Source organism: Chiroxiphia lanceolata, chromosome 6 (genome assembly GCF_009829145.1).
Source record: "Chiroxiphia lanceolata isolate bChiLan1 chromosome 6, bChiLan1.pri, whole genome shotgun sequence".
In the NCBI taxonomy this organism is placed as follows: domain Eukaryota; kingdom Metazoa; phylum Chordata; class Aves; order Passeriformes; family Pipridae; genus Chiroxiphia; species Chiroxiphia lanceolata.
The window spans coordinates 27,364,239-27,375,767 of NC_045642.1; the positions used below are offsets into that span (position 1 = coordinate 27,364,239).

The 11,529-nt window shown below is 40.4% G+C and overlaps 1 pseudogene; it reads right to left on the reverse strand.

The window, feature by feature from the left end:
- Nucleotides 1-8,608, reverse strand: part of LOC116788435 — a 31,062-nt pseudogene extending 22,454 nt beyond the window's left edge.
- Between the last annotated feature and the right edge of the window lie 2,921 nt (nucleotides 8,609-11,529).

Sequence of the window (11,529 nt, forward strand, 5' to 3'; positions counted from 1 at the left end):
AACTAGAAGCCTCCACTAAACAAGAGAATAATGAAGTCTACTAGAAACATGTAATACCATCACAAAAGGCTTTAAAGTTCATACCTGTTCAATGAAGGATAAGAACTTCAATGCCACCTGCACTGGCATTAGAGTATTAGAGCACAGTAGCTGCTCTCACCTTTGCCTTTGAGACAGAGATGAGCCAAACATTTACCTAAGGTTCTTTGCTTCTTTTATCAATATCTCAGCTGGTAATCGGTTCAATCTCCTGGTGCCTCTGTGAGGCTCCAGCTACCCTTACTGAAGTCCTTGCCTTGGAAATGAGGAACTAAAGTTTTGAGAAACTCATTGTCTTCAAGATTACACCAAGAATCTAAAGGAAGTCATGGGGGAACATCACACATAATACATTTAACCACCAGACCAGCTTTCTGTTCTTACACACAGAAGTCCACGTGGCTGGAAGAAGATGCATGTATACCTACATACAATCCATTGATATCTAGCAGTAGAGATGTAATTATTTCCACAGTTGTAAGGAGGTACCCTGACCAAGAACCTTAAACAAATAGAACAGTAATGATTCTTTGATTATGCCCAGCATTGCACTTTTAGTGGAAGCTCATGCTGCTATCATGGCACAGAGGAGGGGTTTTGTCTCCACACTACTTATTAGAATACGTACCATAAAATTGCATACAATACAATATACACTACACTCTGTACACTACACTCCATTGTGGCCATCAAAGACTTGAGAAAGGAAAAAAAAAATAGAAATAATCTTTTAGATTAAAGAACACAAAACGGGTAACCTGAGGAAAACTAGGTTTATGTATGTAGCATACTGTAAGTAGCAATGAATTGAGGAAGTGAGAGACTTAGTTAGCATGAGTAAATGAAACCAAAAAGAAGATTGAATAGAAAGAAATAGAGATTGTTAAGAACTGCAGCTGTGAAACTGATTCACATAATATTCACTGAGATTGTCCCTTTATTTATTACTCATATTAGTAACTGTGGCTATGACTTTATTATAAATCTCAGTCAAGACCAGAACTCCATTTCAACAGATACTTCAGTAGTTGTGCAATTAGTTTCATCTTGATCAAATCAGCTTATGATTACAGTATGAAAAGGCCTGCATCATGATATGACATCACAGGGAAGATCTTCTTGATTAGCAGCAGTTTTTATACCTGTTTCAGTTTCTTAACCAGTTAGGAAATCCTTATTTACAGGCCTTGTTGCAACTTGGTAGTTATCCACATAATGAGTTCTCTGTTCTTGTTCAGACTCCTCTTGACAAGCATTTGTCCTGGTCTGCTTTTAGGATTTCTCTCTGTTAAAGCAAAAGCAGCCTGTCTGAGCAGCCAGTGACATCAGGAACTTATGTGAGATGCCCTGAAAAGACATCTATGCTCTTTTTCAAAGGACCATGTCCCAGGATGACTCTTAACCACAGTAAACATCAGTGACCATGGGAAGCAATTTCACCCTAAAGCAAGCATGCCATTAGCACTGGCCAGCCCAGGCATCTGCCTGTTGGCACTATCCATGTCTGCCCTCTGTGCACAAATGCTGCTGCTGCCCCTCATGCCGGTGCTACAGTCAGAGGTAAAGGTAAAGAAGTATACACAGCACTTTGCAAGCATGTCTTCAATCAATCCTTGTCTCACACATGCTTTCCTTTGGAGAGCATGGCACTGAAAGGGATTTTGTTATTATGATGGTGTTACACGGGATTTAGGGGATATAAAGAAAAACATTGGTAATACTACCTTCCAACTTCTAAAATCAATAGGCAGTATAGCATTGGGAGTTTGTTATCAAATTGCATAGCAACAGGCCCAGATTCAATATTACAGCTAAAGAAAAGCCTAAGGCTTTATCTAATGAAAATGCTGATTGAGATTAGCTTGTCGTATTAAAGAGAAAAAAAACACCAACAAACCAACAAGAGTAACCATAGGCCATTTCGTGAAAAGCTTTCTGCAGTCTTGGACTTTGCTAAATACCAAGTAGGACAAGCTACTATTTATAAAGACATTTTTTGTCTCATGAATGGAATATTTCTGTGAAATACATATATGTAGAAGAGGTTAACATTATATTTTATGTAGGCCATGAAAAAACCAGGTTCTCTCCCATATGTATCAATTTGCTATGTAGAAGTTATTTATTTTCCCTCCTGGAAGATCAGTGAACACTGTCACCAAGAAAAGGGCCATGAAAAACCAGATTTGCCAGCTGTGCGAGACCGCCCATGCCCTGCTGTGACTGCAGTGCCAATCTCTGAGATCAGTGAGTGCCGGTGTGCTCAAATGGGACTGTATACAAGGCAGGTCTGAACAGCCATGCTGAAAACAAGATCTGCTCTGGGGAATTTACATAGCACAGCTGGGATTTGGATTAGGGTCTAGTTCTTGCTATAAGCACCACACAGGGGTGAAATGCAGTGGTACTTGGCCAGCTGAGAAGTCTCTCCAGGAAGTAACTGTGTCGTGGTTAAATTGTGGAAATGTAGAGCCCTGCATAAAGTTGGCTTGAAGAAACTGGGAGGGAGGACTTGAAAATGAAAGCTATACCCTCTTCCAGTGATCTTGTCTGGTGGACAAGCCTTTGGAAAACAAGAGTTTTGCAACAACCAGTCCAATCCTACCTGTGGGAAACCTTCTGAAAGTCAATCTCCACTACATTAGCTGACATGGGAAGTCACTGAATGACAGAACAAATTCAAGGCCTTTCAGAACTGAAGGCAAAACAGATTTTTGCCACTACACGGGTGAGGCTTTGAATTGCAGCAAAGGTTTTTGAGATGGAAACCAGAGGCTGGACAAAGACTATTGCTGACACATAGAGTCTGTGTAGGTTCAGAGTAGACTAGAGGTGTTGCTGCATTCACACAGAAAAATTATATTTCACCTGGGAAGTTACTAACTCTGAAGTGATAAAAGGCTGTGGGAGCACACCATACAGAGTGCCCTGTATACGTTCCCTTCACTCTCAAGTGCCCCAGGCACCTGCCTTTCACCACCCTCAAACGCAGGGCAGGAGAGACCTTGGACTGATCCAGTACAGCTGTTCTTGTCCCTGTGCGCTGCAATGGGGGTGCAGGAATATGAAAAGCCCAGGCACCTCAGCTTGTGACTTTTGCGGCTGATGCTGCCACTGGCTCCCAGTGTTGCTGGTGCTGCAAACTAGCCCTGTTGGACAGCTTCCTCCAGGCTGATTTGCAGAAATAGTGGGTGCATTTATGAAGACTTGTGACCACCATGAAACTTTCTCAGTTTTAAAGCCAGAGACAGAGGCAGCCATATAGCTATTAATGATAAGTATTCCACTATATCTGGAATAAATACAAGGGGGAGGTTGTCTTGGTATAAGAGCTAACCTATTTAACATGCAAAAAAGTGCTTTTCACCCCAGACTGAAAAGGATCAGTTTTTCTGAAGCAGGCATTTCTGCTGCCCGTGCAAGGAAAGAAGAGAAAAAAAGAAATGTCTATAACTATTTAATTAGCAATATAATTATATAGACCCCCCCAAAAGAATAACATCTTGAAACTGGGCACAGTGTTTTCCAGTGACACTGAAAAGAGTATCTGGGTTCCTGTTCAGTGCAAACTGAGATGAAAGGTATCAAAGTAAGATCTCTTATTGGCTTCCAGGAGCCAATAACTTGGGGTATGACAATTAAATGCAAACACTACTTTTGACTCAAGAGCCAGATCTCTAAGCCACAGACTTCATGAACCACAGATCTCTTGGGAGAGTGGGCCAGCTAAAAGCATGGTTCAGCATTTGTCCTACCCAAAAGCATTTATTATAAGACAGTTCTGGGGACATATTTTTGATCCAGATGAAATTTTGGACTGGTCTGATAACACTATTCTTACAAATTTTCACAAGAAAAATTTAGTCAAACTCAGACATTCTTAGAAATTGCAACAACTATGTCTTCGGAATTATATATACTACTCAGATTGTAGTTACCTGATAACCTATATAACGTGGGAGCAAATCCTTTGGTTTGTGAGTAAGCCTTATTCCTAACAGACTTAAACTAGTAGCCTAGTACTTATTCTTACACCATGTACAAATACAACTGTCTGACACAAACAGAAAAGGTTACAAGATTGTGATTGTGGATGATTGCCACAGCTAACCTATAATAAAAAGTCAAGTTCTGTGTTACATGACATGTGCAAGATCTAAGGAGACATGGACGCTGTGGGCTGTGAGTAGCAGCAGTCCTCTGCACAAGGAAGACACACTGCCTGTCCAGTGCCACAGCTACAGAAAAGCAAAACATACTCATCTTTGACAGTCAGTCTTCCAAAAAACAGCTTACTCTAATCAGACTCTGACTCCAACAAAGCACCAATGGCTCTTTGCAATTGGAATTATTTCTGGCCATCTTTGAACTCTCTATTGTCATTTCTGTCTCTCTTAACAATTTCAAATTGCACAGAAATAGTGATTAAAACAAATAAATATGAGTGGGAAATATAATCTTTTCCTAAAATATTTGAGCCAAATATATTTTAAAAATTTGCAAATATTTTAACAAACGCATTAATTACATGACAAATGCACTCCCACAGAAATATCTTTAAAAAGTCACTATTGAGCAAAGACTAATCCTGGGAAACTAAAAATCTGTAGATAAACAGATATTTTATCTGCAGATAAACTGTTATTTCTCCACAGAAACAAAGACAGGTAGGCCTAACTAGTTATCTCTACTTTCTTCTTTAATCATTGTTGCTAAATCAGAGTAACTATTCGTGTACAATGAAATGCATAGTTTAGGATTCCCCACTTTCCTTTCAGTCTCCACTTGTCATGCTGCCAATAAATGCACTTCAGCCTAAACCACTCTGAATTTTGTACAGACTACAAAGTGAGCTTTGCTGTACATGTCAAGACCTCTCTTTTCCATGACTTTTTTTTTGACAGGTGCCTTTGTATCTCTTCCTCTGAGGACTTCTCTCATAATTCAGGTGTTGAAATCTCACTGTACAATTTTTTTGTCAAGAATGGAAGCGCTGCCACATAAGAATTCTAGTACACTCTCATGCTGGTTTTCTCATTCAGTTTAATGCTTTTTAGCAGTCTCATTTCTTTTGATCTGTATCACACCATGTCGCATGGCTCCACTAAAAAAAATTAAGTGCTCCAAGGGACCATACAGGTACAATGTAGATAAAAACTCACCGACTCTGCTGTGACACAGATAATTTGCTCCTGATTCTCAGAGAAAAATAAAATGTGGTGCTCTGTTACACAATAAAGAAAGGCAACTGGGATGGGGAATGGATGAAGCAGATCCTCTCAGACCCTGTCACCTAGCACTGCTTCTTCTGGCTCTCGACAGCAAAGACTTTCCTTCCCATCTGGCTTTGGAAGCAAATCTCCAGTGATAGAGCTTCAAACCTGCAATCAGGTAATCAAATATCTGCTCAAAATGAAGAGACAGGATAAAGACTAATAAAAGATAAAGAGCTAAGATAAATAGTATGGATTTCCAAGATCTTTTGTCCTCAAGAATGTAAAAAGCATAATTTCCAGCCATTATAAAATGCTGAGAAAGAGATAAACCTTCCTTATTTTAAGTCCAGAGGCAGATATTTGGTTATCAGCTCTGCGGGTGGTTGTCTTGATACTTTTGGCTGTCAGGGCAGCTTAGACATTCCCTTGGGTTGGCATCATTTATGCCAGAAAACAGTTCAGCTGAGATTTAAAAGAGAGGGAATTGAACCGTCCTTTCACTTTTCTCTGAAGATGTGCTGTTTTCAAGAAAAGGCAATATCCCTGTGCTAGGCTCAAAGGCAGGAAAGGAAAAATTGAATAACAATCTCCATGGAGGCAAATATCCTTGGTACTTATTTATCCTGAAAAGTCTACTTCAAATACATTCCAGTAAAGTTTAGACAGAAAAAAAAATTGTTTGACAATAGGCTATATAATACTCCTTTTATCTTTTTTTTTTTTTTAAAGTAAAAGGAAATTCAGAAACTGCAACTGAAAATTACACTTGAATTTTTTCATCAAAACTTGCTCTGAACCTTGTTAGCAGTTAAGGTACTTCACAGTACACCTTTGCTATTTCCACTAACAGTAACATTCTATAAACCAACAGATACTGTCTATACAAAACTGTATTCTAAGCACAGTCCACATTTAAATTACGCATCAATATTTGAAACCATGGTGTCATTTCATACACAGATACCAGTTACAGTGCTTGCTTATGAACTGCAAAGAAAGACTGTAGTACTCACGCAGATCTTTTTTTCTCAGATTTTTCATTCTTACAATTTTCACAAATAATGAACAGCATGGGCATTCTTCGCTCTGCAGAAAAGTGACAAAGTTATTATCTACATTAATACTAAATTGCTTATGCTTTATATAATGTGCTCTCCCATAAGTGCCTTTTGCAATTTTCAAAGCCATGCAGCAAAGTTGGAAGATAAACTGTTTGCTTTGCTTTGGACATTAAAACCATGTCTACGTAGAGTTAAAAAAATTAGGAAATATTCATCTGTATATATATATATGTCATAGAGAGAAGAAATAACAGTAAAATGGATAACATAGTGAAATGGTTTTAAATAATACTTGGTTTACATGACAGAACACATTAATTTAAAAGAAATCTTTACCAACAATTAGTCTGGAAAAATAAACCAACAGAGAGTGAATGTGCATGAGAAGCACAACCATCAAACATCTGTAGATAAAGATAAAATAAATTTAATTCTCTCAAACAGTTGTTTTTCACATGGAAAATATACTTTCTTCAGATAATTTATTTAGTAAAAATTCCAAGTTTCCATTAAAATCTTTATCAGGAATATTTCCCAGAAATGGTGAAGAGAAAATATTAAAGGTTGTGAGGAGTTCAGCTATTGTGACCAGGAAGAGGAAAACAAGGGATACAAAAGACTGCACAAAAACAATCTGTGGTAAAGCATATAATCACGATGCTGCTGACTTATCTATATTCATAAGCATCATGACCTCAGAAAAAGGCACTGTTAGGTGAGTGAGGTAGCACCAGCACAAACACAGCAAAACTTATATGAAAGAAAACAGCTTTGGAAGAGACGCTAACGAAACTTCCCCATCCAAACCATGGTGGATATTTGCAATAAGTATCATTAGCTGAAACATCAAGCACAGAAGGAAGGACAAATAACCAGACATGACTCAAACAAATTATTAATTCTTGCAGATTTTAGTACCTGAAACTTTAGTTGTTGCCTCACTGAAAGTATTACCTAATCCTTCTCCCATTCTCTGCTAGCAAAATGATTCCACTAAATCCCTTAGGGGCATTGTGTCACTCCTTTTTCTGGTTAGGAATTGATCCAGCTGAGAAGCTGGATACAAACTCTCCTATCATTCTTGAATTATGGTAAAGTGACCTTGGTCTGTATTTTGGGTCTAACTCCAAAACAGAAGGGCGTGCTTTAATGTCTTCTATCTGGATTCAGGTTCTGGATGAAATAAATCTCCTGTCCCTCCCCTCACCAAGAACCCTCTACTTTTATTCTCTCTCATGACGCTGTTTCAGTCGTTAAGGGCAAGGGGAAAAAACAGAGAGGATAGTCTTCTTCCTTGTTTTCTATGCATACTTTCCCTGCAAAGACAGGCTCTGTTCAAAAGGATGAACTTGTAGATCCTTTGTGTTTCTTTAACCAGTTTGGTTAGACATTCACATGTGTTATTTCTTAAGCCAAGGGGATCCCACATTTGAGGTCTCCAAGCATCAATGCACATTTATGTTAACACACCTCCATGTTATGGAGAGAAACTCTATAATCTCCATTTTACAACCAGGGGGCACAGCATGGTTAAATAACTTTCTCATAGACAAATGAGAGGTTTATTTCAGAGCTGAGAGGGGAACAGAGTATGTTCACTCCCTGGAATCCAATGGACCATTTTAGGGCTTTCCCTCCTGGCTTTGTTCCATGAAAAAAACCAAAACCACCCCCCAAAAAAAAAATAAACAAACAAACAAAAAAACCCAACCCCTCCCTCTCCCCCCCAAAAAAACCCCTTCTGACATTATGGACAAAGATAGATCAGATTTTTTCATGTATCCGTCATGCACAAATACCAAACTAGGATCATCTTTGTTTCCATGATTAATCGCTGTTTTTAGGCAGTAATCTTCCTGCATACTTCCAGGTAACTAGCACAGTTACCTGGACATCGCGTGTGTTATACTCTTAGCTGGCAGATGCTGGGTGAAAGAGCCAAACTTGCCTAATGCTTGAATCAAACCACAGATTCAGCCCAAATCTACAGTAGATTCCTGTGGGGCACCTCAGACTGCTTCCCTGCCTCCACTGAATCACCCACTGTGGCTGAACTTCACTACCAAAAGTGCCTCCACAGAGCAGCCGATATCAGCAAAGGTATCAGCCATCCTGATATAAATAAATAAATACATACATGAAATAGGACTAAAAGCTCACCAATAATTGGACTAAAAGCTGACAAATCCTCTTCTAGGCACCACAATCCCAGCCAAAAACCCACCTCAGGCCATCTTCAGCTCTCAAGAGCTTTTGTATTCTTACCTCAGGAGCACTCCAGTATGAGCCCATCCTGCTCCCAGCTGCATATAAGTCAGACAGATGTCACTTCACTGTTAGAGGCAACAGGTGGCAATGATTCATGAAGTACCTCTGCAAACTTTAAGGAGGCACCTGCTGAGGAGCAAGTGGTTTTTCCATGCTCCGCCTTCCTCATTACCTGAAAGGGAAAGTATGAAGAGAGAAGAGGAGGGAATTTGCTTAGTTTATTTGATAGCTAAATATGAGAGGTGTGTGTTTGGGGAAGGCTGTACACACCAAGGTGCCAAGAGTTATCAGCAGTTCAAGATAAGGGAGTGATGACACATAACTTATGCATGGATACCTATGACTTGGCAGCCTAAGCAATGAATGAACCAGAGAAGATAATAGTAGCTACATGTAGACTGGAGGAAACCAGTTCTACAGCACTCCAATCAGCAAACAAAAATATTGTGGATGAAATAATGTTATAAGACCTTTTTGTTCAACAAAATTTTATTTATTTACCTTTTCTTGGAGGTAGAGAGGCTTGAGTTGTTTGCTGGTAGATGTTTCCCCAGTCTAATACATATATTTGTCAGTGGGATATACATTTTCCTGCTTTCAGAAGCCTTCCACAAGCATGAAACTTCTGAGAAACCAAGACAAAGCCCCAATATATGCAAATTAAGGCATATATTGATTCATCTTAAATATTAACATCTTGATATTTTAAGTACAATGCAGTGTCATCCAACTAGGACACAAAAATGACACCAAACTCTTCATATTTCTGGCAGAGAACTGTACAGCAGCAGATATGCACATGAATAGCCCTTGTACAAGTCTTCTACTAACTTGCCCAGATGTCTGAAATGAAACTATCACTTCAGAACTCCAGGAGGTGATACTGTACGCTCACAGTACCCACAACCTGTCTTTCCCTTCCACACACACAGACATCAGGAAAAAACAAAATAAAGACAACTGACAACTTTACATTGAATGAAAATTACTTTAGTCATCAACCATTTTAGGATTAGAAATCTAACCTCAATACCCTTTCAATTAAAGAAATGTCAAAGCTTCAAAACAAGCTTGGCCAGCAGACTGGGAAAGGTAATTCCTCCTCTACTCTACTCATGTGAGACCTCACCTGGACCACATCCACCTCTGGGGCCCCCAACACTGGAAAGGTGTGGACCTGTTGGAGTGAGTCCATAGGAGGTCCACAGAGATGATGAGAGGGCAAAAGCACCTATTTTATTAGTCTGTTCTGCAGCAGTGAACTGATGTTTCCTGAGCCATTCCCCTGGGAAAGTCTGACTCGGGGATGAAGGGCTGCAGTAGCACTGAGACTCTGGAAGATGACGTTTTTCCCATAGGTAAAAAAACCCAAACAACCTCCCCCCCAACAAAAAAATAAAACCAACAAAACAAACACATACAAACAATTGCATCAACAACAAAAAAAGCATACAAAGCAAACAAAAAACCCCCACAACCAAAAACAAACAAACCAGAACAAAACCCAAGAACTCTAATAAACACAACTGAGAAGTTGTGGTGCTCACAAAAACATCTCTATCACACCCCGTTTTCAGGTGGACAATGGAGAGAAAACAATGAAAACTTGATGAAAGGCTCATGGGTTGAGATAAGGTGAGGAAGAGATCATTCACCAACTACCATCATGGGCAAAACAGACTCAATATGGGGAAATTAACTTGATTTATTACCAATCCAATCAGAGTAGGATAATGAGAAATAAAACTTAAATCATAAAACACCTTTCCCCACCCATCTTCTTCACAGGTTTAACTTTACTCCTGATTTTCTCTACCTCCTCTACCCTAGCAGTTCAGGGGGACAGGAAATGAGAGCTGTGGTTAGGTCATGACACATGATCTCTGCAGCTCCTTCATCCTCAGTGGAAGGACTCCTCACGCTGTTCCCCTTCCCCAGTATGGGATCTCTCCCATGGGAGATAGTCCTCTATGAACTTCTCCAACTTGAGTCCTTCTCACAGGCTGCAGTTTTTCGCAAACTGCTCCAATATGGGTCCCTTCCCTGGGGTGCAGTCCTTCAGAAACAGACTGCTCCAGCATGGGTTCCTGCCAGCAAACTTGCTTCGGTGTAGGCTCCTCCCTCTATGGGTCCACAGGTCCTTCCAAGGACCTGCTCTAGCACAGGCTTCCCACAGTGTCAAGCCTCCTTCAGGCATCCACCTGCTCCAGCATGGGGTTCCCCAGGGCTTGCATGTGAATATCTGCTCCACCATGGACCTCCATGGGCCAGAGGGGGACAGCCTGACTCTCCATGGTCATTTAACAGCTGGTTAAATAGTTAACAACTGTTCAGCACAGGTGTCAGGTGAACCTCAGGTCCAAAGCCTTGAGTACCTCCTCCCCCTCCTTCTTCACTAACCTTCATATCTACAGGGCTGTTTCTCACATTTCTCACTCCTCTCTCTGACTGCAATTGCTATTGCACAGCATTTTTTTCCCCTTCTTAAATACCTTATCCCAGAGGCACTACAACTGTCACTGATGGGCTCAGCTTTGGCCAGCAGTGAGCCAACCTTGGGCCAGATGGCATTGGCTCTGTCAGACATGGGGAAAGCTTCTGGCTGCTCCTCACAGAAGCTACAGGGGCTGCCTGCCTACCAAAACCTGTCCATGTAAACCAAATACAGGAGTGTTCAGCTGAGGCAGGGAATTACTGTATCACCCCAAAACACTGAGAAACAACCACTTCTGGGATAAGTCAAGGAAAGAAAATGGAGGACCAATCTCCAGATCTCTGTTACCTCTCCTAACCAAGGGGTAGGCTCTGCAGGAGTTTCCTCCACAGTATGGGCTGGAGGAAGCATGGAGCTGGAGGAAGCCCATCCCAGACACTGGCTGTCAAGTGCCTCTCCTTGAAGAGAATCTACTAGCAGTCCCAGAACAGGATGTGGGACAAAACATCTA